Here is a 25,128-nt window from a genome sequence, read left to right as displayed (position 1 = left end):
TGAAAGATCATACGAATCAGTTATACAAGCCTGGAGGGCTGATATGAAAATGTGACAAATCAATGAGTTTGATGCGAAATTCAAATAGTGAAATGAAACAGTGAATGACATTATATTGAAATTAGATGTATTGTTGATAATAGATAGAAAATGTTATGAAATTGATGTTGAATTGAATAAATGTTGGATATAAATGATTAGAAATGTTATATGTAGCAACCTGATTTTCAGTGGTGTCAGAAATAGTGGTTTTGGGACCACAATTCTAAAGAGTGATTCCGTAAATATTATTAATTAATATTGATGAGTTAAATATTGTGATTTGATTGATTTTATTAATTGGTCAATTAGTCAAGGTACAAGTGGTGCGTACAAAAAGTCAAGTGGCTTTGGAAAATGCGGTTTCGGAACCTCGTTTCTATAAACTGAGCCAGAAAATTATTTATGGATTTTTTATATTGATGAATTAAAGTTTGATTCAAAAATTTTAGAGTTTGGATAACTAATTAAGGAAAAAGGACTATATCGTAAAAACTATAAAAGTTAATTGATATTGATTTTTATTAGTTGAATGGCTTAATTAATGATTGTGCAAGGTTAAAATGGTAATTTGGCCTTAATATCTAGTGGATGGTTTGGTGGGTTAATTATGTGATTTATAAGTTAAATTTAATAATTAAATTATAATTATTAATGTTAAAGTTAATAAAACAATTGTTTATGTCAAGTTTTTAGTTAGGTCAAGTGACATGCATTGTTTGGTTTCCAATCAACGCGTTGGGTATGCATACTAAAATAAAATCCAAATCAAAGAAATACCCAAACCACAGTCCCAAAACCAAATAAAACTTAATAGAAATTAATTAAAGTATATGTTTAGTTTGAAGCCCGTTGTATGTCCATACGTCGGGTCTAGTCCTAATCTCGTGCATTACCTGAGAAGTTAAGACTATGAGGTGAGCTAAACTAGCTCAGAGTGAGTCAATAACAGTGGAACATATGATCAATCAAACAAGTAACATCTATCGTTTTCATTACAGTTCAATACATGACATAATTCAACATCATAAGAATATGGCATGAGCATGATGTAATGCAAGAAAAGTTCCTACCTATCCAACCACTACACACCACGAGTTCCTCATAACGTGTCATCTAAACTCCAAAACAGTATAGGCCCAAGCCTTTATGGATAAACCACCAATACAATAGTGTAGGTATACTACCAGTCAATATGTAGACAAGTTGCCAATTTTGTGAACAAGCCAATGCTATTAAACTGCCAAAAGTATGTGATATAATCACCAATCTCCTCTGTACTCCTGGTGCAATGCACTGAAAACAATAATGTGGACTTAACTACTGTCGGTGCTCCATGGAACTCCTTTGTAAAACACAATACCCCACCCTATGCGCATGCATTATGACATACGAACAATGTGCATATTATGGCTTCAATTCAATTTCAATTCTGTGGCACGTTACACATGCTTACAAAATTATATCCAATTCAATCCAATGGCATGCTTAACATGTGTAGGGTTTCATAATCAATTCATCGGCATAACAACATGCTACAATAACCATTCCAGAGCATAGGTTGCAGGCTTTCAATAATTCATGCTATGTCATCATAATCAAACATACTATCCATACATTCGATCGATAATTCATTAAATCACATTGATCTGCCACAAATTGACGTGATAAATTAAGCTTTACTGACGCACTTAAGGAGCTTTTTGTCAAGAAAAATAGATTTTTTAGCATAATTTTTTGTTATTTTCATATTTTTGGATAATAAGTGAAATGTCTCAATTTTGTCTTTTTTTTACCCAAATTGGCCGTTAGTGCCATTTGGAGGCCTACTGTGTGTGTGAGTGTTGTAGGGACATGTCGGAGGTCAAAAATGAGTGAGAACGACACCGAGGGCAAGGGTATCGCGATATCCAACCCTTGGTACCTCCGACAGTGTACAAGACCAAGGATTACCTTAAGTGGTATCAAGATATCCCCTTGCGTATCGCGCTATCCACCTCTCAAGGAAGACCCCAAGTTTCAACATTGCTCGAGATATAGCGATATCATCTTCTTGGTATCGCGATATCACCTTTGTCTACCTGGCCCACCAATCACACAAGGACCATGTAGAGGCCTTTTTGGGATTAAAAACTCATTAGAAATCACTTCAGAATAGCCAAAAATTGCTGAGGAGGAGAGACACACACACATTAGCTTAATTTAGGTTTAGTTTTCTCTAGTTTTCTCTACACTGTTTCTAGGATTCTATTTTTCTCTTCTTCTACTTTAGATTAGAGTTTATTTTTCTTCATTTAACTCTTCTTCTTGTTTTTCTTTATGTTAGTTAAGTTGGTTAACACTATAGCTAAGTTTTATTTATATTTTCAGTCCTGTACTTCTCTTTCAAGACTCTCTAAGCTATAGTTTAGTATATTTTAGTTTATTTTACTTTAAATATGTCAAAGCATTTTATTTTTTTCTTGCTTTAGATTTCTCTGTTAAATGCTTTTGGTTTCATGCTATTTAAGTTTTCTTGCATAAAAATCTAAAATTTTATATTTTTCTTAATCTTTACTTCCATGCCTGCCTTGTTTTCCATTACAATGTTTATTTTCTTGAGTTTGAGCATGTGTAGCTAAACCTTTAAGGAGGTTGGTTGATGGAGACGTGGAGAAACTAAACTCTTTGGAAAAAGGAAGTTCGTAACAAATTGGACTAATATGAATAGACTAAGAGCTTAGGTAGTGAAGCCCCTAAGGGAATATTAAGATAAATTGAGACCGGAAGTTAATTTTGTCGCGCACTCATTTGCTAGTCTCCAATTAACTGGTGAGGTCAGAAGATAAGCCGGACATAATTTGTCTAAGTTGGTAAAATTGAGTTCAGAAGATAAAATAGAGCCACTTAGTCCTTTTAGTGGATTGTCCTTTTAGTTTACATTAGTTATTTACTGGATTGTCCTTTTAGTTTACATTTCTTGCAGTTTAGTCCTTAGGGTAGACTATTTAATTTTCTTTCAAAAATCATCTTTTTTGGATTGTTGTACTTTAAAATCAAAACCTTAAGTTGTTTCTAACCATTTGTGATACTTTCAAGTACAATGGGGTTTCGATGACGCTATCCATCTTTGGCTATTCCCTTTCTCTTTTACTGGCGATGCTTTTATGTGGTTAGATTCGGAGTCAATAGATTCAATCAACACTTGGGATGAGCTCGCGAGCAAATTTTTGGCAAAATACTTCCCACCAAGCAAGAAAATGAAACTTCGGATGGACATTACGAATTTTTGACAATTGGAATAAGAGTCATTATATGAGGCTTGGGAGCGCTTCAAATTATGTTGCGCAAATATGCATATTATGATTTACAAGATTGGCTGCAACTTCAAGTCTTCTACTATGGACATGACAAGAATTTACGCTTTAGTTTTTAGGGAGCATCTGGTGGAGCATTCATGCCAAAGACCTATGCTGAAACCTATCAACTAATCGAGGATATGGCGATGAACTCTTTCATATGGTCGGCTGAGCGAATCACATATCGAGCTAAACAAGCGGCAACAGATGTTGTTAGCGGCGAGAATAAATATCAACACGTTTTCAAAAGGCTTAATCAATTAGAGATGAGTGAGACTAAGGCGCAAGACTAGAACTAGCCTAATCTAACTAATTTTAATGTAGGACACAATGAGGAGACCACCCTTAGATTCGGGGTTGTGGTTAAGGAACCTATTCGACCAAATTGAGGCGGGAAGTAAGTAAGTGAGAAGGATGAGAAGATCCAAACTCCTAGTGTTGGAGACGGGTTGGTAGAGAAGGAAAAACCTAAGAGTAATCCCACACAAGTCGAAAACGAGGATAGAATCATTTCACCACCACCACTTAGACCAGGGACCATACCCTTTTCAAGCTGTTTGGAAGAGAAGAAGAAGTGCGATGACGAGGAATTCATAGACTTCCTCAAGATGTTTAAAGCCTTGTACGTGAACCTCCCCTTATTAGAACTCCTTAAGAAAATGCCTAAATGTGACTTAGATGACTTAGATGATGAATGCAAAGATAAACTTTAAAACTTGTGTTAAGAACGAAGCAAGTGTCTTAAAAAAAGCTAAAAATGTCCATAAAAGATTGGTTTTATTGAAATCATGAAAGAAAACGTTTTATTACATATAAAAAATTAGGGTTTTTTTAAGGAGATTTAGAATCTAAGTAATGAAAATAAAGAAGAATAATGGTTTTGGGCCGCGCAACTTTAACTCCAAGTTGATGGAGGAATTTGAAGATTAAATTTTGGGAGATTCTGAAGAGGAGAGAAGTAGGGAAAAGGGGTTTATTCAAATGGATGGGAATTAAAGGGGTTTATTTTATAATGTTCTTGATATTTTTATTTACTAGTTGACCTTTGACTCTCTGCGAACTTGAAAAATATATCAAATTTTAATTCAAAAAGAAAATAAAGTGTCATAAACCTAAAGTCGAAATGTAGAGGACTTTTTAACAAATCTATCGAAAAAATGTATAGGTGATTTGGATATGGTGATAGAAAAGGTATTATTATTTCTTTTATGGCAAGAAAGTACATTTTAGCATAATTCGAGATTCAAGACAGGTAATATTGGATTTTTCTATTGATAAATTACATTACCAAGCAATGAATAATGGTGAATCATGTTGCCATAGCTAGCAAAAAAATAAATTATCCTATCAACCGTCGTTTATATTTAGTTATTTGACAAGTGGATTTATTTACCTAAAATGTATATGCTTTAGTATTCTTTGATATCCACATTAGTTAGCCTTGAAACTTTATATTTTCCCTTGTACACACTCATTATATAAAGGTCACATTGGCCTCATTTTTTAAGCAATCCAATTCTCTTCTTCACCCTCTATTAGAAATAGATTGAGAGCAAAAGAGAGTGTTACCTACCAAGAAATTTTAAATAGTTAAGTTTGCAAAACTGGCAATAACAATGGCAAGAAAGAAAGTTAGGCTTGCTTGGATAAAAAATAATAGTACTAAAAAATCTAGCCTAAAGAAAAAGAGGTTAGGTTTGGTGAAGAAAGTGGAGTCAACCGCTCTATCATTTGGTGGTGATGGTAGCTCAAGTCTTGCACATCACCTTGGGGTGCAAGGGCCCTCATTTAATGGTAGCTCAAGTGTTGCACCTGACCATGGACTACCCCCTTTCAAGACTTTTAGTGAGGGTCAATTTTGATGGTGAAACTAACAGAAAAGGCGTTGCATGCAATAGTGAAACGAGGCCATTTGGTGAAAAAAATCCCACAAAATTTCCACCATGAAGTTTAGTTTCCTTTCTATCTTGTTGGTTTATCTACAATAGGTGACATATTCACAAATGTCTAGATCATTAAATATGACCTAAATTATAGTTTCTTTTCCTTTTTGTTTTCATTTGGCCTTATCGTTAAATATTAAAATTTGAGTTATATGGCTCAATGAATATGATAGTTTTTTCTCTGTTGCACTTTTGGCCATATTTACCTTTTCATTATACTTTATTTTGATTAATTTTTATAACTTTATTTTTAAAAATTCGATTTTCGTCACTGTCAAAAAACATGGTTTGGGGTTGAATTTCTTTAAACCAAGATAGTTCGGGTATTAAACCTAAAAATTTAGAAATTAAGTATGAAAATTATTAATGGCATTCATAAGGTAATATTTGATTGATTGAAGAAAAAATAATATAGTGCGCTAATTTGTGTAATAGTTAAAAACTACTTGAAATTGATTTGGATTTGAGTAGGAGCTTAAATAGTAATTAAACCAGGGACTATGGTGCAATATAACCATGTTTGCCATCGTGGGTGGGATGAGTTGATCTCATCCATCCATTTCTACCATCTTATTTTTAGCTGAAGAATAACTATAGGATTAAATGTTAATAATAAATAAGGTTAATTATATATATATGAAAGTTAGTGGAAAAAATATATCATCTTCTCGAACCAAACCCAAGAGGAAGAAAAATAGGTTATCTTTCCACCATGAACGACCACTATAAAACAAGGTAAGCAAGTGATTTTCCTTGGCAATTTTTATAGAAATCTAAAGTATGAAACATGGTGTACTAAACCCATTATTGAATTTTTTTTCATTATTAATCGTAGCTCAAATTACCATTATAGGGGTCTTTTGGTAATTGAGCTTAGAAACATGAAATTAATGGTAGTGTAAGCTTGATTATGTGAAGATCATGATAAAGATGATATGGATTAGTTTGTTGTCACTATAACAATTAGTATTTTTAGTGATGATAAAGTTGTGACAATAAAGAATTTTTCACAAATAGTCAATTATTTGTGACATTTTACATGTAACACTAGTAAAATAAGTAATTGTGATTCAACGATATTTGGTCACTATTATGACAATCGTTATGATGATTTAAATTACATCACATGTAAATTGCCCCTATAAGTGTTAATTGTTACCAAATATGTTGGCCACCAAAATTCATCAATATTGAAATGTTAAAATTGGTGTCAAGTTCTATTTTCTTTGAATTGATATGATAGTGACAACATATATACTAGTCACTATCATTAACCATTTTGTGACAATACAATATTGTAACTATAAATCTTACTTTTTATAATGATGGAATTGTGACAATTTAAATTTTATCACAAGTAAATCATCATTGTAAGTGTTTAATTGTTACCAAATCCATTAGTCACTACCAATTAGTTACTAATGAAATGCTAAAATTTGGCACCAAGTTCTTTTTCCCATGAAATGATGTAATAGTGACAAACATATCTAGTAGTTAGTATCATTAACCACTATTTTAACTTTCCTTTTTTTGGCAAAATCTTTGTCTAGGCAAACTCCTCACTTTGGCGAATACTAGCTTTGGCGATCCCCAACCTAATTTGAGAATACCCTATTGGCATGCTCGTGATTATGGCAAACTCTCTCTGTGGCAAACTCTCTATTTTGGCGAACTATACCCCCAACAAAGTTCATTTTACTTGACAACTTTTAATTGATTTATACAACAACTCATTCACGATAGGCGAAGTCTTTACCCATTGAGAAAGCCTACACTTGCGACCCCCCCCAATTCGCACTACCCTTAGACAGTTCGCAAGTGATTATTCAATCATGTTCTACATACATTTCATGAATCCTAAGTTATTATTTTGATTCAAACATAAAAGAGGTGTAAGGGCATACCTAATACATGGCAATCTTCTTCAATTGTATAAGCTCGTTAGTTCATCAAGTTATCAATCATTCAAAATGTAGTCAAATCCAATCAATCAAGCATTCAATCAAGCAATTATAAAGTTTGAAAATCCAAAACTAAACAGTCCATAATGTCCGATTACAACCCATCCAAATTTATTTAAAAGTATAAGTCTAATTGTAATCCCTTGGAACAGTCTTACATTGCCTTTCACTTTGTGGTTTGAAAACACATCACATACTTAAAGGAAGTTTCCTTGCAATGGATCATTGAATTGCCACACTTTACCACTATCCCACGAGCTATTTATCTGCAAGGTATATGCAAGGAGTGTGAGTTTTTTGAAGCTTAGTGAGTGCTCAAGCATACAACACAAAAACACATCAATCATGCTAGAAATTAGTAATGTTGTAACATTTCTCATAACAATACTCATACACATCACAGTGATATACTGGCAATTTGTGAATGTGAAATATAATCATAATTTGTATGGAATTTAAAATGTGTGGGTTCTAACTTGTATAATTTGGTGTTAAATTGTATTTTTAGTGGTTTTAATTAATATTTAAGCTTTCGGTGGGGCTTGTTTAAATGGCTAAATAAGTGATTTAAGGGTGACTGAACCAGATACATTTTGAGCCCTAATTAATTAGCATGAATTTAAAAATTAGCATGATCGTCTGCTTGATTCTGTGTTTGGTATTGATAAGATATAAAATGGTTGATATGATTATTAATGGTTGTTGGTTGTGTGTGTTGTTTGTGATTCAATGAATTATTGATCGAATGTGTGGATAGTATGTTTGATTATAATGCCATAGCATGAATGATTGAAAGCCTGCAACCTATGCTCTGGAATGGTTATTGTAGCATGTTGTTATGCTGATGAATTGATTATGATATGTAGGATGATAAAATGCCATTGAATTGATTATGAAACTATACACATGTTAAGCATACCATTGGACTGAATTAGATATAATTTTGTAAGCATGTGTAACATGCCACAAAATTGAAACTAAATTGGAGCCATAATGTAACACCCCTAACCCGTATCTGTTGCCAGATTAAGGTTATGGAGCATTACTGTACAATTAGAACATTTAAACTTAATTGCATTCAATAACATAAACATATCATAAACCAATCATACACATACATACCGTCCCTATATCGAGCCCTCGAGGCCCTAAAAAAATACCATAGAAACAATTGGGACTAATTTGAAATCATTTGGTAAGTTTACGAAAAATTCATTAAAATCTAGAAACAGGGTTCACACGAACGTATGCCTCACACGGTTGAGACACACGCCCGTGCCTCAGGCTATGTAACATTTGAACAAGGGACACACAACCGTGTCCCAACTCGTGTCCTCACCTGCTTAACTCTTTGAGTAGGATCACACACCCGTGTGCCAGGCCATGTGCTAGGCAGTGTAATTCACTGACTTGCATACAAAGGAACCCTCAGATGACACACAGCCATGTCACCAGGCTGTGTGTCACACATGACTCAGTCACACGCCCGTGTCTCAAGCCGTGTGGACCCAAATTTACCTAAAATCAAGCGATTTCCAACACCATTTCATGCATAATCATTTGAACCAATTGCGCACACTTACAAGGCACCAAACCATACCTAACCATATATATATATATATATATATATACCATTCCAAGACCCTAATTCAATTATCAAATATGCCATTCAAAGGCACCTCAAATACACACAACAACACTTACCTAAACATGCCTATTTTTCCACATTTTTATCATCAATTATAGTTCAACATTTACCAAAACATGCCACAACATAACCATTAACACATCATTTCAAACATACCATATGAACCATTAAAATATGCATAGTAGCCTAACCAGGTTGACACAAGTTGACAAAGCATCAAAAGGTGTCAAACCAAGATAACATCCATAACTTATACAAGCCAAATCATCAACTAAACATTCAACTAAATACCATTACAAGTCCACCTATACATGCGATTATAACATTGGCCAAAACATTCAAAAACTACCGATATTTATGTTGGATAGTGTGATAGATCTCCGACAAGCTTCCAAACCTATTGAGCTTCCGATAATCTAAAAAAATAGGAAAGAAACTACATAAATAAATAATGCTTAGTAAGCTCAAATAACATAAACACAACTTACCATTTCATTTTGCAAAATGTAAATAGCATAATTATAACTCGAACTAAACCATAAGCTTGGCACAATGCCTATACAATATCATCAAATCCACAAGTTAGTGCATTTGTACATGGTTCAAATGAATTCATCCATAACAAGTAAATTACACATGTACTCACATCATTTAGATCACTATTCCTTTTCATAAGTTCATGATACATTTCATTTGAAAACTTACCATTTCATTTCCTTTTCATACCTGTTGAACCATTTATAATTACATTAGCTACTCGGGAAAGCTCACATGAAGTGTGCCTTTATATAATCATAACTTTTCCTTTACATCATTGCTCACACAATCTGTGAGATGGGCCTGCTTACACGAGTTGTGGGTCAGAATGTAAGCTACATGATGCTGCTCACATGAGCTATGGAGTATCCACAACAAATGCAAGACCTCAGCCATCGATAGGACATTCAAGACTAGCACCCGAAACATGAAATCCCTAATGACATGTCATTTGTATCCTACGAATTCTTAAGGTTCAACCGAGACTCGATAACCGTTATAGCATTGATTTATTCATTCATCAATCAATTTACATTATAAATAACATAATAACATACGATTTGAAATAGCATTAATGCGATAACTATTTATATGAACTTACCTCGACTATTAAGGACGTGAAGGTAAATCAAGCTAATCTGAAACTCTTGCTTTGCCTAGATCTAGGTCCGTACATGATTTATCTTGATCTAAATAGATAATTTCAATACATTTAATACTTTTAGTACACAATTTACTCCGCATTTCATATTTATGCAAAATTACATTTTTGCCCCTAATATTTTAACTTTCGCAATTTAATCCTTATGCTCATAAATTGAAATCTAATCATTTTAATCCCCCACTCAAGCTAACCAAATTTATTAGGGACTTATATCAACCCAAATAAACCATCATTTCATAAATTTAACATAAATTTTTACCATTTTTACAAATCAATCCCTAAATGCAAGTTTCATCAAAAATCACTTTACAAAACTTATTTACTTAAAACGGCCTCAAAAATATAGAAGTCATTAAAAATGGGGTTCAAAATCACTTACAAGCAAGATAAGAAGCCAACCGAATGCTCAAGCTCAATGTCTATGGTGATTTTCGATGATAGATTGAAATGGGGAAGAAGATGAGTTTAATTCATTAAGTTATTTTAACATTATTTATCAACTTACTATTTTAACCTTTAAAAACTTTAATAATTTCATTAAAACCATGTCCATAAACATCCACTATCACCTCAATTGGTCTATTTACCATCCAAGCCCTTTAGTTTAAGGTTTCATAGTCATTTGACCCTTTTAACTAATGGAACTCTACTTTTACACTTTTTATGATTTAGTCCTTTTCACTTAATTAATCAAGCAAACATCAAAATATCTTAATGAAATTTTAATACTACCTTACTAATATCCCATAGACATTAAAATAATAAAATAATAATAATTTATTCGTTGGATTTGTGATCTCGAAACCACTGTTCTGACTTCACTAAAAACGAGCTGTTACACATAATATGTTCATTGTTCATATGTCATAAAACATGTGCATGGGGTGGGATATTGTGGCTGACGGAGGAGTTCTGTGGTGTATTGGCGGTAACTAAGTTCGTATTAATATTTATAATGCACTGCAACAGGAGTACAGAGGAGATTGGTGATTATACCACATACTTTTGGTAGTTTATCTATATTAACTGTAACTGGTGGCTTGTCCACAAAATTGGTAGTTTGTCTGCATATCGACTAGCAGTATATATGTACTACTGTATTGGTGGTTTATCCACAATGGGCTTGGGCCATACTATTTTTGAGTTTGGATGATAGGTTTTGGGGAACTCGTGGTGTGTAGCAGTTAGATGGGTAGGAACTTTTCTTGCATTGCATCATTCTCATGACATATTCTTATAATGTTGAATTATGCCATGTACTGAATTGTAATGAAAATGATGAATGTTACTTGTGTGATTGACTATATGTTCCACTGTTATTGACTCACACTAAGCTAGTTTAGCTCACTCCATAATCCTAACTTCCCAAGTAGTGCACAAGACTAGGACCAGATCCGACATGCAAACATACGACAGAATTTGGACTAAATATCGAGTTTGATTAGTTTCTATTAATTTTCATTTGGTTTTTGAATTGTGGTTTGGGTACTTCTTTGATTTGAGTTTTATTTTAGTATGTATATTCGACACGTTGATTTGCTTCATATGTGTATCTTGAAACCGGACAATGCATGTCACTTGACCTAACAAAAAACTTGACTTAAACAAAGTTTTTCCGCTATTTTAAAAGATAATATAAATTTTGCAAAATAAAGCAACAAACAACGATTTTTCCTAAAATCTCACTAACGTCAATAAAGCTAGATTTAAGAATAAGGTGGCTTAAATAATGAGAATTTTCTAAAGTAACTCAAGTGCAGTCCACGGTTTTTCCTAAAAGAGACTAACTAGGGTTTTCAAAGGATGGTAGGGTCACTTAGTCACACCGGTGGCTGTTCTAGCCTTCACGATTCAGCCATAACGTCTAGGCTGGGTGGGGAGGTTACATTATAACTATATATCAATTTAATTTCATTTATTGGAAATTCTCTCAAGTTTTACATTTTATTCAATTTAGTCCCTAAAACTAAATTTGCCGTAACTTTGAATTTTGAGCATTGATTTTGAAATCAATCTCAATTTCATCATTCTACAGCCCTTTAATATCTATATTTACAAAAAATTCATGTCAATTTAGAAATATTTACACTTTAATCCCTATGTTCAATACTAACAACTTTCACTTTACAAATTAGTCCTTTTTCATATCTAAGCTTAAAATCTAAAAATTTAGTACCAAAAGGTTCAAAATTCAACAATAGAAACTTTTATAAACTTTAAAAATTTTGCAAAATAGTCACCGAGATAGCTAAATCAAGCTACCAATGTAACACCCTTAACCCGTCTTCATCACCAGATTAAAATTATAGAGTATTACTGTACAATCATAAAAATTTATACATTAAATCATTCCATAATTCAATGACAACATAAACCATTCATACACATGTATACTGTCCTTAAATCGAGCCCCTGAGGCCCTAAAAATAGCTTAGAAGTAATTCGAGATCAATTTGAAACAATTTGGAAAGTTTAAGAAAAATTTGAAAATATTCAAAACAGGGGACACACAACTGTGTGGCTAGACCATGTGGAATCACCCCAGGCTGTGTAACTTTCGAACAAGGGACACACTGCCGTCTCCCAGCCTGTGTCCTCACTTGTGTGCCAGACCGTGTAACTCTCTGAGCTACTCCACATGCCCATGTACCAGGTCGCGTGTTAGGCCGCGTAACTCACTGACCTGCACCCCAAGAAAATCATCAAATGACACACTACCGTGTCGCCAGGCTGTATGCCTCACACGGTTGAGTTATACGCCTGTATGAACCCAAAATTTACCTAAAATCAAGTCATTTCATACCATTACATGCATAACCTTTCAACACATTTAAGCACACTTTAAAGGGACCTAAACATCACCAAAACACGCATCAAATTGCCATTTCAAGATGCTAATTTACCTAACTAATATGCCATTCAAATGCACCTCAAACATATCAAAACATAATATGCCACCACAAGTCAGCATTACCTAATTTTAAGCACCATAATCTATCTCAACTACTTACCAATACATACCTGAAATTAATCATTACCATACCACTCCAAACATACCATAAGAGACTTATAAACATGCATAGTAAAGTAACCAAAATGACACAAATTGACAAGGCATCTAATGGTACCAAACCAAGATAACTTCAAAACTTATACATGCCAAAATACCATTAACACATTCATCAAAATACCATTACAAAATACCCTATACATGCCATTATAAACCTTGGCCAAAATGCAAAAAAACTATCGGAAAGACTTCTGGATAGTGTGATAGATCTCCGACAAGCTTCCAACCAAATTGAGCTTTCGACAATCTATAAAATAAGGGAAAGAAACTACGTAAGCAACAATGCTTAGTAAGCCCATATAAACATAAATACAACTTACCATTTCCATAATACATAACATAATTAAAATACAATTCAACACCAATGCCATAAGCTTAGAAATGCCTAACCAACATCATTAACTCACTAGTAAGTTTTTCCATGATATAATGAAATCAACCATATGTACAACATCATGTAGTTCATACTTCCATTCTTAAAGTCATGATTCAATCCAATTGCATACTTACCTATCTGTTCATTTTTCTCACTCGTTGAACCATCTATAATTTCATCAGGTACTCGGGAAAGCTCACACAAAGTGTGTCTTTACATATAATTGTAACCTTTTGATGTGTCTTACATGACTAACTAAAAAATACGAAGAAGGCAACTGCACCTATTGATAGATAGCATAGCAATGGTGATTAAAGATATCGTATCCACGAGGGCTAAAAGTATTAGTAATTATCATTTTCTTATTATTTAGTCGGTAAATTGGGGTGGTGTGTTTTAAACTAAATTTACTAAAATAATTTAACTAAGAACTCAACAGAGAATGAATGAGGAAAATATTCGAAAGATAACCAATCAGAAAGACAATACCCATGAAAGAATCCACCTAGACTTCACATATTATTATTAATTTCAATTAAACGATTTATTCACTTGGTGTCTTGATCTGTAAAAATCTCTAAATTATGCTAACATTTCTTTCTAGAGTAAGAACAACTGACTCTAGGTTGATAAATTGAAATCTGTTTCTAATTAAAACCCCTATCGTCACATTAACTCGATCTATAGATTCCCTTATTAGATTTGACTCTAATCCGGTAGATTTATGCCATCTTATTTCTAGGATTGCATGCAACCCCACTAAATTATGTTAGATCTACTCTTAAACAGGGACTTTTCCTCCATTGAATTAAGCACATTAAACATGAATTAATATCCCAAAAATATTAAAACAAGAAATAGACACACATAATTGAGAACAAGAATAAAATATTTATTGCGTAAAACAGAAATTAAATAATAGGATTCATCATAGGTTTCATCGTCCCTAGGTATCTAAGGAATTAGTTCATAATCTTGAATAAAAACATCTCAAAGTCAGAAAAACCACGAGAAACAAAGAAACTCATAAAAACTTCGAAAGAAATTAAAATGAGGTCTTTGATCTTGATGGAAATTTGCTTCAGAGTTGGCTCCAATGATGTTCTTCGAGTTCTTTCTTCAAAATCTCTGATGATCCTCATATCTCTTCTTCTATTTGGTATTTATAGACTTTTTTTTTGCGTGTTTGGGAAGCAAGTCACAAAATTGACACGGCCTAGCACATGGCCGTGTGTTCAGCCCATGTGGGAAGGCCCAACCCTTGTGGCTCCTGAAATCTGCTCTTTTTGACGGATTTTTGCTCTTTTTTGCTCCTTTTGCTCCCAAATGCTCACCTAAGTATATAAACATGAATTCAAAGGATTACGAGCATCAAATTCACCAATTTGCATAACTAATAATCCAAAAACTCATTAATAATGAGATTAAAATATGTTAGTTTTATCATTTATCAAATATCCCCACACTTAAGTGTTTTCTTATCCTCTAGCAAAATCTTCAACTCACATTAAAGTTATTCTTTCTAAACTTTTAATTCTCATCAATAATGTTTCAAAATAATTCACAAATAATCATGCATTGACAATTCAACTAAAAGGGCACTGAAGATTCAAATAATCAAAGTCGAAATTTTTAAAGCATGAAAGCATAGGTATCTCCCCTTATCTAAGTAATTACCTTTAATTCAAAATCAAAAAGAATTGACATCCTCACTAAAGATTCACTCAAATCACTCAAAGTGTTTAAGGTTCAATAAATAAACACTCAATAGTTGAACATGAAATGTCATTACCATAAGCTTGCTTCAAAATCAAATCTCCACCACTATAAAATGATATGACGCACCAATCAAAATGTCTTTAAGAGTTTGTAATGGGGCTTAGGTTAAGGGTGTGGAGAAAGGCCAGAAATGTTGGTTATAATTGAGATCAAGTTGATAAATTGCCCAACTGAAAAATATAAACAAATGTTGAATTAAAAACAAGTGCATCAATCAAGAAAAAATCAAGAACAAAAACGAGCTTCTTCTCAAAATATGAATTTAGCTGTTCAAGCTCGATCAACAATAACTAATTGATAATCAATATATATATTTTTCAATATTTTTTAAGAATATGAAATAATTCAACAAATCAAACAAAAGAGTACAGTTAGGCAACTAACCAAATCAAATCTCGACAAAAAGGGAGTTAATAAAACGGGAAAGAGTCACAATGAAAAAATGGGTGATGGGTTAACATTAATGGGTTAATCAAGAAATGATGTGTTAGGCTCAACGGGGTTCACTAAGGGTTAATTAAAAAGGTAGACTTTTTATGGGATAAGTGGGTTAAAACCTAAGTGCCTTTATCATCTCAGTATATGAAATCAAAGGTGTGGTCTCGACATGCATTATCAAAGCAAGTTCTAGAATAAAAAATCAAGTTGACACACTCATAACCAATAATAGAATGAGCATGAAAAATATATGCTCTAAGGGCTCTAAATCTAAGAAAAAATTATGGTTTTGATGTCAAAATTGTAAATCTCAAACTTCATGATAACACCTTAATTCAGGGAAACAACAAAAAAAATTAAAATTCTGAAAAATAACTTATCATGCTTGATTCTCTCATGTCTTGAAGTTTAAATCAACCAATGCACAAATATCTACAAATTAATCCAAAACACATCAATAAAAATCCCAAATCGACAAAAAATCATTCTAATGGAAGTATGAAAACATTACTTAAACATAAGAAATAATTCAAGGATTTTCTACTAATTATATGAATAACCTCCCCACACTTAAGATGTACATGTTCCTCAATGTACAAACATATATAAGCACAATATAAGCAGAATATCATAAGAGAGGAAGAAACTGAAACTGCCCTGAATATGGATGAATTCACCAGAATGGTAAAAACTAGAAATGTAGGCAAATTTAAATGTAGTGAATGGTTCTGAGCAAACTAATAAGAAAATAAACACAACTAATAAAGAAGATTAAGAGGTTACAAACTCGATTAGAAATAACCAAAAAAAACATAGTTTAAAAGATAATAAATGAAATAAGTCTAAGAAAATAAAAATAAAACAACTAAAAGTAAAAAATAAAAAAAAACTAAAATCAGTGATATTCATCATTAGAGGCATCAGAGTTGTGAGGTACTGCCGCTGAACAGGAAATGTGGAGGTGTTGACAGATCTACTGCAAAGTCACATCAATAATGTTGAACGTCTCCAAAAAATGTCGCTCAAAATGAGTGAACCGCTCCGAGAGGTCCGCTAAAGTGGTAGTAGAACTAGTAGGACGGTGACTCTGAGATGGAGGATGAGGTGGATCCTCGTGATGGAAGGGGACATCCTCAGTAAAGTCTTCATGTTCATCTGACGGTCAGAATGAGACAATCGGTATTGAGGAGGATCCACTCCACGCAGTCGTTCGATCATCCTCATGAGACTCATACTTGATAACCCCTGCGGGGTCATCTGTCCAACTAATGTAAAGGAGAAGGACTACCCTAGAGTGTCGAGAAGACCAAAGTGGCGTGTGAGGCGTGTCACGTAAGGGCCTAACAAAATAGGACCCTTCTTACTGCGTCCTGCCCGATGGCAGCAAGCTAGGGCGAAGAAATAGGTAAGATCAACGGTGTACCCCATGGCTATGCTCCATAGAAAATAAACATCGGTTGTACCAACGACACCGGTGCTCTCCCTCCGACCGGTCAAAGTGTGAGCTAAGAAGGCATAAATATAGTGTAAGGTCAGAGGTAGGGAAGTCGCCTTTGATCGACTTGTGTCATAGGGCATCCTACTCGCAGTAAGTTCTGCCTAGCATAAAGAAGGCGAATAGTGGATGTGCTGGTATAAAGTAAGAAACCCTTTGGCACCCATGAACTCCTTAGTATAGAGTCCTAATGCAGCTTCGAACTCTAGGACGATCATATAACACGTTCTGTCACCTAGTCGAAAAGTAATAGTTCGCGTCTCATAATGGGTCGACATCACTTGTTGTAATAGGAATGTCAAACAAAACTCGAGAGTAAGCTCCGAGTAGGTGGGCTCGACGATGTAGAGAAATCGGTCCCAAGGAGCTGTGGCAATCAATGCGCAGACTAGATCAACTAGTTGGACTTGTTCTAAGGTGGCCCAGTCAATACAACGGCCTAATCGAAAAGGTCACTATTAGAGATGCTAATATAAGTCCTCTTGGGGACCCTGTGAAAAGTAGAGGCACGGATGGCGGGCATCGGCAGATGCGCCCGACGATGAGGTCACACCTGGAGCCTTCTGCTTCTTCGAAGCAAGAATGACGACTTTAGATTTTCCGTGGGTGTTGGTCATGGTGTATCTACAAGAAAAGATAACTAAATAACAATTTCAATATTCAATGCAGAAGCACGAGTTGACACAATGGGTCAGTTCAAATAAGCACAAAAGGAAAGTCGAATTCAACTAAAATCTAGAATCATAAGATTGAACATTTAGCTAAAACTATTTGAATCCAACTGCATGGCAAAGACGCATTAAGAAAATAATAATAATAAAAGAATAATAATAGTAATAGAAAAAAACCCTAATATAACAAAACAAGAAATCATCAACTCCTAAAATAACTATAGAGATACCAAAATGACTCATAACCATAAAAAATAAAACTAAGTAATAATAATAAAATAATAAAAGTCAACAAAAACAAGAAAAAACAAAATTAGTCAAGTTACCAAAACAATACTAAGATAGCTAAAATAACATAGCATTAAGAGGAATAAAAATAACAAACAGAATGAAATAAATAAAAATAAAAATAAGAAAACACATGATAATAAATATAATAATAATATAAATAAGAATAACAAATAAATAAATAAAAATAAAATAAGGAAAAAGAAGGGGAAAATGGTGGTGGACCGATGGTGGGGTCGTGGCGTTGGAGGCGGGCGGTGACGGTCGGTAACGGGGAGAGGAGAGGGTTGGTGGTGGGAGCTGTTTCGAAGGGAGGGAGAATGAAGGGGAAATCGGAGCGGGTGAGGGTGTGCATGGGGGAGAGGAGAGGACGAGGTGAATAGGGAAGGGAAGAGGACGCAGTGAAGGAGGGGCGGGGTTTGTGCGGTAGGGTGCGACGGGGTTGGGTTATAGTAGGAGGTTGAGCTCCAATGAGGGGAAAATAAGAAAAAGGGAAGAAGGGGGTTGGGGGTTGTGAGGAAGGGAGAAATAAGGGTAATAGGGGAAAGGGAAAATCGCGAGGGAGTAAAGATGAGGGAGGCAGCGACGGAGTGTGGTACGGAGGGGCAATGACGACAGTGACTGGAATGGGGGTCGACGTGGGTAAGGCTAGATTGGTGGTGTGGAGGCTTTGGGGTAGGCAGAAGACAAAAACAAAAGTAAGGAAATTAGGAATTTTGGTTTAAAAAGGGGTACACGGACGTGTAAAGGCTCATGTTGGGCCACACGACCCTATCACATGCCCGTGTGCACCTTTCTCAGGTCGTGTCCAATTTAAAAAATTCAAGCCCAGTCTTCACACGGCCTCAGACACGCCCATGTGTCCTGGCCGTGTGGCACACACGATCGTGTGCCAGGCCGTGTGTGATATACTTTTGGTTCTCTCATGCCCGTGTAACGGGCAGTGTCTCACAAACGACTGCGTCTTTTGCCCGTGTAAGTCACTGACTTGGAATTAAAATTGAAAAATTAGCTCCAGTACTCACACGACCTAGGACACACCAGTGTGTCTAGGCCAAATGTGCCACACGGCGGTGTCTCTAGGCTTTGTGGACCATCTCAGGCCATGTAACAATCGAATTTTGAAAAAATTAAGTTCCAGGACTCACACGGCCAAAGACACTCCCATGTGTCCAAGTTGTGTGACCTACACGGCTATGTCTTTACACCGTGTAACTCACAGTAGAACACTCTCTTATGCACAGGGCCTGGGACACGCCTGTGTGTCCTGGCAATGTGTGTCACACTTTCATATGGCCAGACTGTGTGACTCACTATCGATTCCTCTATTGTGCACATGGCCTCGGACACGCCCATGTGTCCAGGCCATATGGGTCAAAAACATATTTTTTAATTAATTTAATTTTGAATTAGCATGAAATAAAATTAAAAGAATTAGTAGAAGTTAAACACTCGGGGTGCCTCCCGAGAAGCACTTACTTAGAGTCTAACCTCGACTTACCTTGTGTACGTACGGTCACGGTGGTTTGCAGAGCCGAAGCTCCTCTTTCTTGTTATCAATTATTCTACCAAGATAAGGTTTGAGTCGAGTACTGTTGACCTTAAATGTGCTGAAATCAGAACGAGTTAGGAAGATGTTTAGTACCGTCAATGGGTTTGATCCGTTTGTCTCAAGCTCTAAAGAAGAGATTCGTGGATCCGTTTCATCCAGCAGTACTTTGTCCCCAACTTTAAATTGGTTTGTTTCATTCATATACTCCTCATGGCATCGCTTTGGCTCTTCATTGAGTTTTCTCGGTTTCTCCTTGACACGTGTTCGCCATTCATCTAGTTCATCGAGTTGCACCATTCGCTCTTCATATATTGTTCTGTTTCTATCACCTTGCCTGAAACATGGATCCATATTGTTTTCACGAAGGATTTCCTGCAAAGAAGGTTGAGCCATGTGGTTACTAACATTTATAGAAAATTTAAAATCATCTCGATCCCTAGAGACTCTCACAGAATCACGTGCTTGGAGAATATTCTTCTCATCACCTACACAAAGTAAAAGATCACTAATACCAATATCGATAATAGTCCTAGAAGTTGCTAAAAAGGGGCGACCTAGAATCAAAGGTACGTCACTATCCTCATCCATGTCTAACACTACAAAGTCAACGGGGAATATGAATTTGTCAATTTTGATAAGCACATCCTCAATAATACCCCTAGGATATCTAATGGTTCTATCCACTAGTTGAATACTTATCCTAGTTTGTTTGGGTTTTCCAAGACCTAGTTATTTAAACATTTTATAGGGCATGACATAAATACTAGCCCCTAAATCAGCTAAAGCATTATCGATATTTAAACTACCTGGATCATTTAGTTTGTTGGGCCATTCATTCTGATGAATGGCCGAGCAAACTACATTAACCTCCACAGTCGACCAGTTGTTTAACTTCCTTTTGTTTGCCAACAGCTCCTTTAAAAATTTAATATAATTTGGCATCTGCGACAGAGCTTCAACAAAAGATAAGTTAATATATAATTTTTTTAAGAGCTTGAGGAATTTACCAAATTGTTCATTTGTGTTGTCTCTCTTAGTCGCAATAGGATATGGCAGTCGAGATGTGTATTCTTTGATAGTTGGCTTTTGCTCTTTCCTATCGTCCACAACCTCATCATTGTTTACCCCAATTTCTTCCCACAATTCTTGTTCAGATTCAACTAACCCTTCTTCGTCTCGAACAATAATTGCATGAAGCTACTCCCTTGGGTTAGTTTGAGTATTGCAAGGCAAGCTACCTTGTCGTCATTCCGAAATTAGTTTAGCAAGCTGGCCTATTTGATTTTCGAGCCCTTGAATCGATGCTTGTTGATTTTTCAGTGCTGCCTCAGTGTTTTCAAAATGCATTTCTGACACTGAGATAAACTTAGTCAACATCTCCTCAAGATTCTGCTTTTTCTCTTGCTGGTAAGGTTGCTGGAAGCCAGGAGGTGGTTGTGCTCACTGATTTCCTTGACCACCCCAAGAGAAATTGGGATGGTTCCTCCAACCTGCATTATAGTTATTATTATAAGGGTTATTTTGAGGCTTAGAATTATTACCCATATAATTGATTTGTTCATTCTCTATTCTAGGGCTGTAGGGTAAACATTCTGGATTATTCAATTTAATCCACATTTCATATTCATACAAAATTACTATTTTGCCCTTAACATTTTAACTTTTTCACAATTTAGTGCTTAAGCTTATAACTTAAAATATATACATTTTACTTTAAATCGATCTTATTCAAACATGAAAGAGACCTTTAAACAACTTATATTTACCATCATTTCACAATAAAACCCTAGAATTTATAACTTTAACAAATTAGTCCCTAATTCACTTAACAAAACTTATTTATTTTTCAGAAAAGATTTATAATCTATCATTTAACATAAAAATATTTCAAAAAAATTCATGGAATAACCCTCAACCTTTAACAATTTTATAAATTAACCATCGGGCTAGCTAGATTAAGCTACAACGAACTCAGAAACATAAAAATCATTAAACACGGGGCTCAGAATCACTTCAACGCACACACCTAAGCTAGTCGAACTTCAAAGCCCTAACAGTGGCTTTTCCTTTCTTCAAATTCAATGGTGGATATGCTTGGGGAAGAAGAAACCATCTTTTTTTATTTTAATTTTAAGTTTTATTTATCAAATTACTAATTTAACCTTAGTCATTAACTTTAAAAATCAATTAAATTATGTCCATAATTTTCCACTAACCTTATGAATTGTATAATTACCATTTAAGTCAATTTACTTTCATTTCCATATTCATTTACCCTTTTAACTAATAGAACTCAATTTTTCTCCTTTTACGATTTAGTCATTTTAATAAATTAACTAAGTAAACTTCAAAATTTTTAACGAAATTTTAATAGAAATTTACTACAATCTCGTAGACCTTAAATAAATAATAAAATAATAATTCGCTCATTAGAATTATGGTCACAAAACCACTATTTTTGATATCACTGAAAACAGGTTGTTACGTCTAAGAACTCAAAAAACATAAAATTTACAAGAAAACGAATAAATTAAGCTTACCTATCAAGGAATTAAAGTTTAAATTCCTAGGATTGATTCTCCCCTGTTCAAAAATCGTATTTTTGTGGTTGAAGAAGAAAATGAGACAGTGTTTCTCTTAATTCCCATGTTCTCATTTTTATAAACTTTTATTATTAATCATTTTCAACATAACATTAACATTATTTTTAGTATTTCTAAGGTTTTAAACATCCACACTATTCTAAGTTGGCTTAATTTTCATTTTATGCCTTATTCAAGTACTAAATAAGCCTTTCGGCAATTAAAAATCTATAGCGAATAACTTTTACCACTTTTACGATTTAAACTTGTACCACAATTATACCAAAATTTGAAAAAATACTAAAATATACTCTTAGATATTAAATAATAATATTAATTGACTCGATCATCCAAAAAAGGGGTTTCAAAACCACCATTTTTGGTACCACTGAAAAACAGGTTGTTACACATCGAGTAGATTAAATTTAGAAAATCGAAGAGCTTTAACAATCTATACATCATTAAGGAGACATATTTAGGCCAAACAATTTGCTCCTAATATTATTTGATAGTGTTCGAAAGTGAAAATAAACTTCAAAGTCAAGAACTCTTTGAGTATATGTTCACGACTCTTATCCCATGAGTCTTGTAATAGAAAATTTACAAAATCTCTTAAATATAAAATCAACCACCACAAGAACAAATTCAAAATAACCATTAACACCTTAAATAATGAATCACAAAAGAATATCATCTAATAAAAAATGAAATAAAAACAATCCAAAACATATTCATAACTCTTTTTATTAATTTTGAGTTCCTAAAGAAAAACCAATTCCAACTAACCATTAACACCTTAAATTCCTAAGCACAACATCAATCAAATAAAAATTTGAAAGAAAAATAATTCTCATGTACATATATGGTGAGAAGTAGAATCAATAAATAACACCCAAAATAATTGCCAAGTAAAATCAAAGATTGAATTAAAAACAATACAAAATTAAAAGATTACTTAGATGATGAATGCAAAGATAAACTTCAAAAGTTGTGGTAAGAATGAAGCAAGTGTATTAAAAGAGCTAAAATGTTTAAACCTATAAAAACCAAGATTTGAAAAATAAAAGAATTAGAGAAGAAAATAAACAAAGGAAAATTTTAGTTTGAAATTTGGTGAAAATAATCCATAAAAGATTGGTTTTAAAGAAAAGGTTTTACTACAAAGAAAATATTAGGGCTTTTTAAAGGAGAATTAGTATCTAAGCAATGAAAATAAATAAGAATAATGGTTTTGCGCAGTGCAAATTTAACTCCAAGTTGATGGAGGAATTTGAAGATTAAAATTTGGGAGATTGAGAGGAGGGGAGAAGCAGGGAAAAAGGGTTTTATTTTTTAATGTTTCTGATATTTTTTTATTTGCTAGTTGATCCTTCACTCTCTTCGAACTTGAAAAATATATCAAATTTTAATTCAAAAAGAAAATAAAGGGTCATAAACCTAAAGTTGAAATAGAGAGGACCTTCTTAACAAATCTATTAAAATGTATAGGTAATTTGGAAATGGTGATAGAAAAAGGTATTATTATTTCGTTTATGGCAAGAAAATACATTTTAGCATAATTCGAGATTTCTGACAGATAATATTGGATTTTGTTAATCATAAAATACACTACCAAGCACTGAATATGGTGAATCATGTTGCCATAGATAGCAAAAAAATAAATTATCCTACCAACCATCATTTATCTTTAGCTATTTTACAAGTGGATTTGTTTACCTAAAATGTAATGTCTGATAACCAGATTAATTAGCCTTGAAACCTTAAATTTCCACTTGGACACACTCACTATATAAAGGTCATATTGGCCTCATTTTTTACGCAATCCAATTCTCTTCTTCACCCTCTATTACAAATAGATTGAGAGAAAAAGAGAGTGTTAGCTACCAAGCAATTTTAAATAGTTAAGTTTGCAAAACTGGCAATAACAATGGCAAGAAAGAAAGTTAAGCTTGCTTGGATAGAAAATAACAGTACTCGAAAAGCTAGCCTAAAGAAAAAAAGGTTAGGTTTGGTGAAGAAAGTGGAGTCAGCCACTCTATCATTTGGGGTGCAAGGTCCCTCATTTAGTGGTAGCTTAAGTGTTGCATTTGACCATGGACTGCCCCCTTTCAAGACTTTTAGCGGGCGTCAATTTTGATGGTGAAACTAACAGAAAATGTGTTGACCGCAATAGTGAAATTGGGCCATTTCGTGACAAAGAAATCCCCGCCAAATTCCCACCATGAAATTTAGCTTCCTTTCTATCTTTTTGGTTTATCTGCAATAGGTCACCATATTCAAAAATGTTTAGATCATTCAATATGACCTAAATTATAGTTTTTTTTCCCTTTTTGTTTTCATTTGTGGCCTGATCGTTAAGTATTAAAAATTGAGTTATATGACTCAATGAATATGATAGTCTTTTCTTTGTTGCACTTTTGGGCATGTTTACCTCATCATGATACTTTATTTTGATTAATTTTTATTTCTCTTTTTTGTAACAACCCGATTTTCGTCGTTGTCAGAAAATACGATTTGGGTTGAATTTCTTTAAATCAAGATAGTTCCGGTATTAAACTTAGAAATTTACAAATTAATTATGAAAATTATTAATGGCATTCATAAGGTAATATTTGATTGGTTGAAGAAAAAAATAATATAGTGGACTAAATTGTGTAATAGTAAAAAACTACACGAAATTGATTTGGATTTGAATTGGAGCTTGAATAGTAATTAAATCAAGGACTATGGTGCAATATAACCATGTT

This window comes from Gossypium raimondii, chromosome 4, assembly GCF_025698545.1.
Source record: "Gossypium raimondii isolate GPD5lz chromosome 4, ASM2569854v1, whole genome shotgun sequence".
NCBI classification, from domain to species: Eukaryota; Viridiplantae; Streptophyta; class Magnoliopsida; order Malvales; family Malvaceae; genus Gossypium; species Gossypium raimondii.
This window is presented reverse-complemented; position numbering follows the sequence as displayed.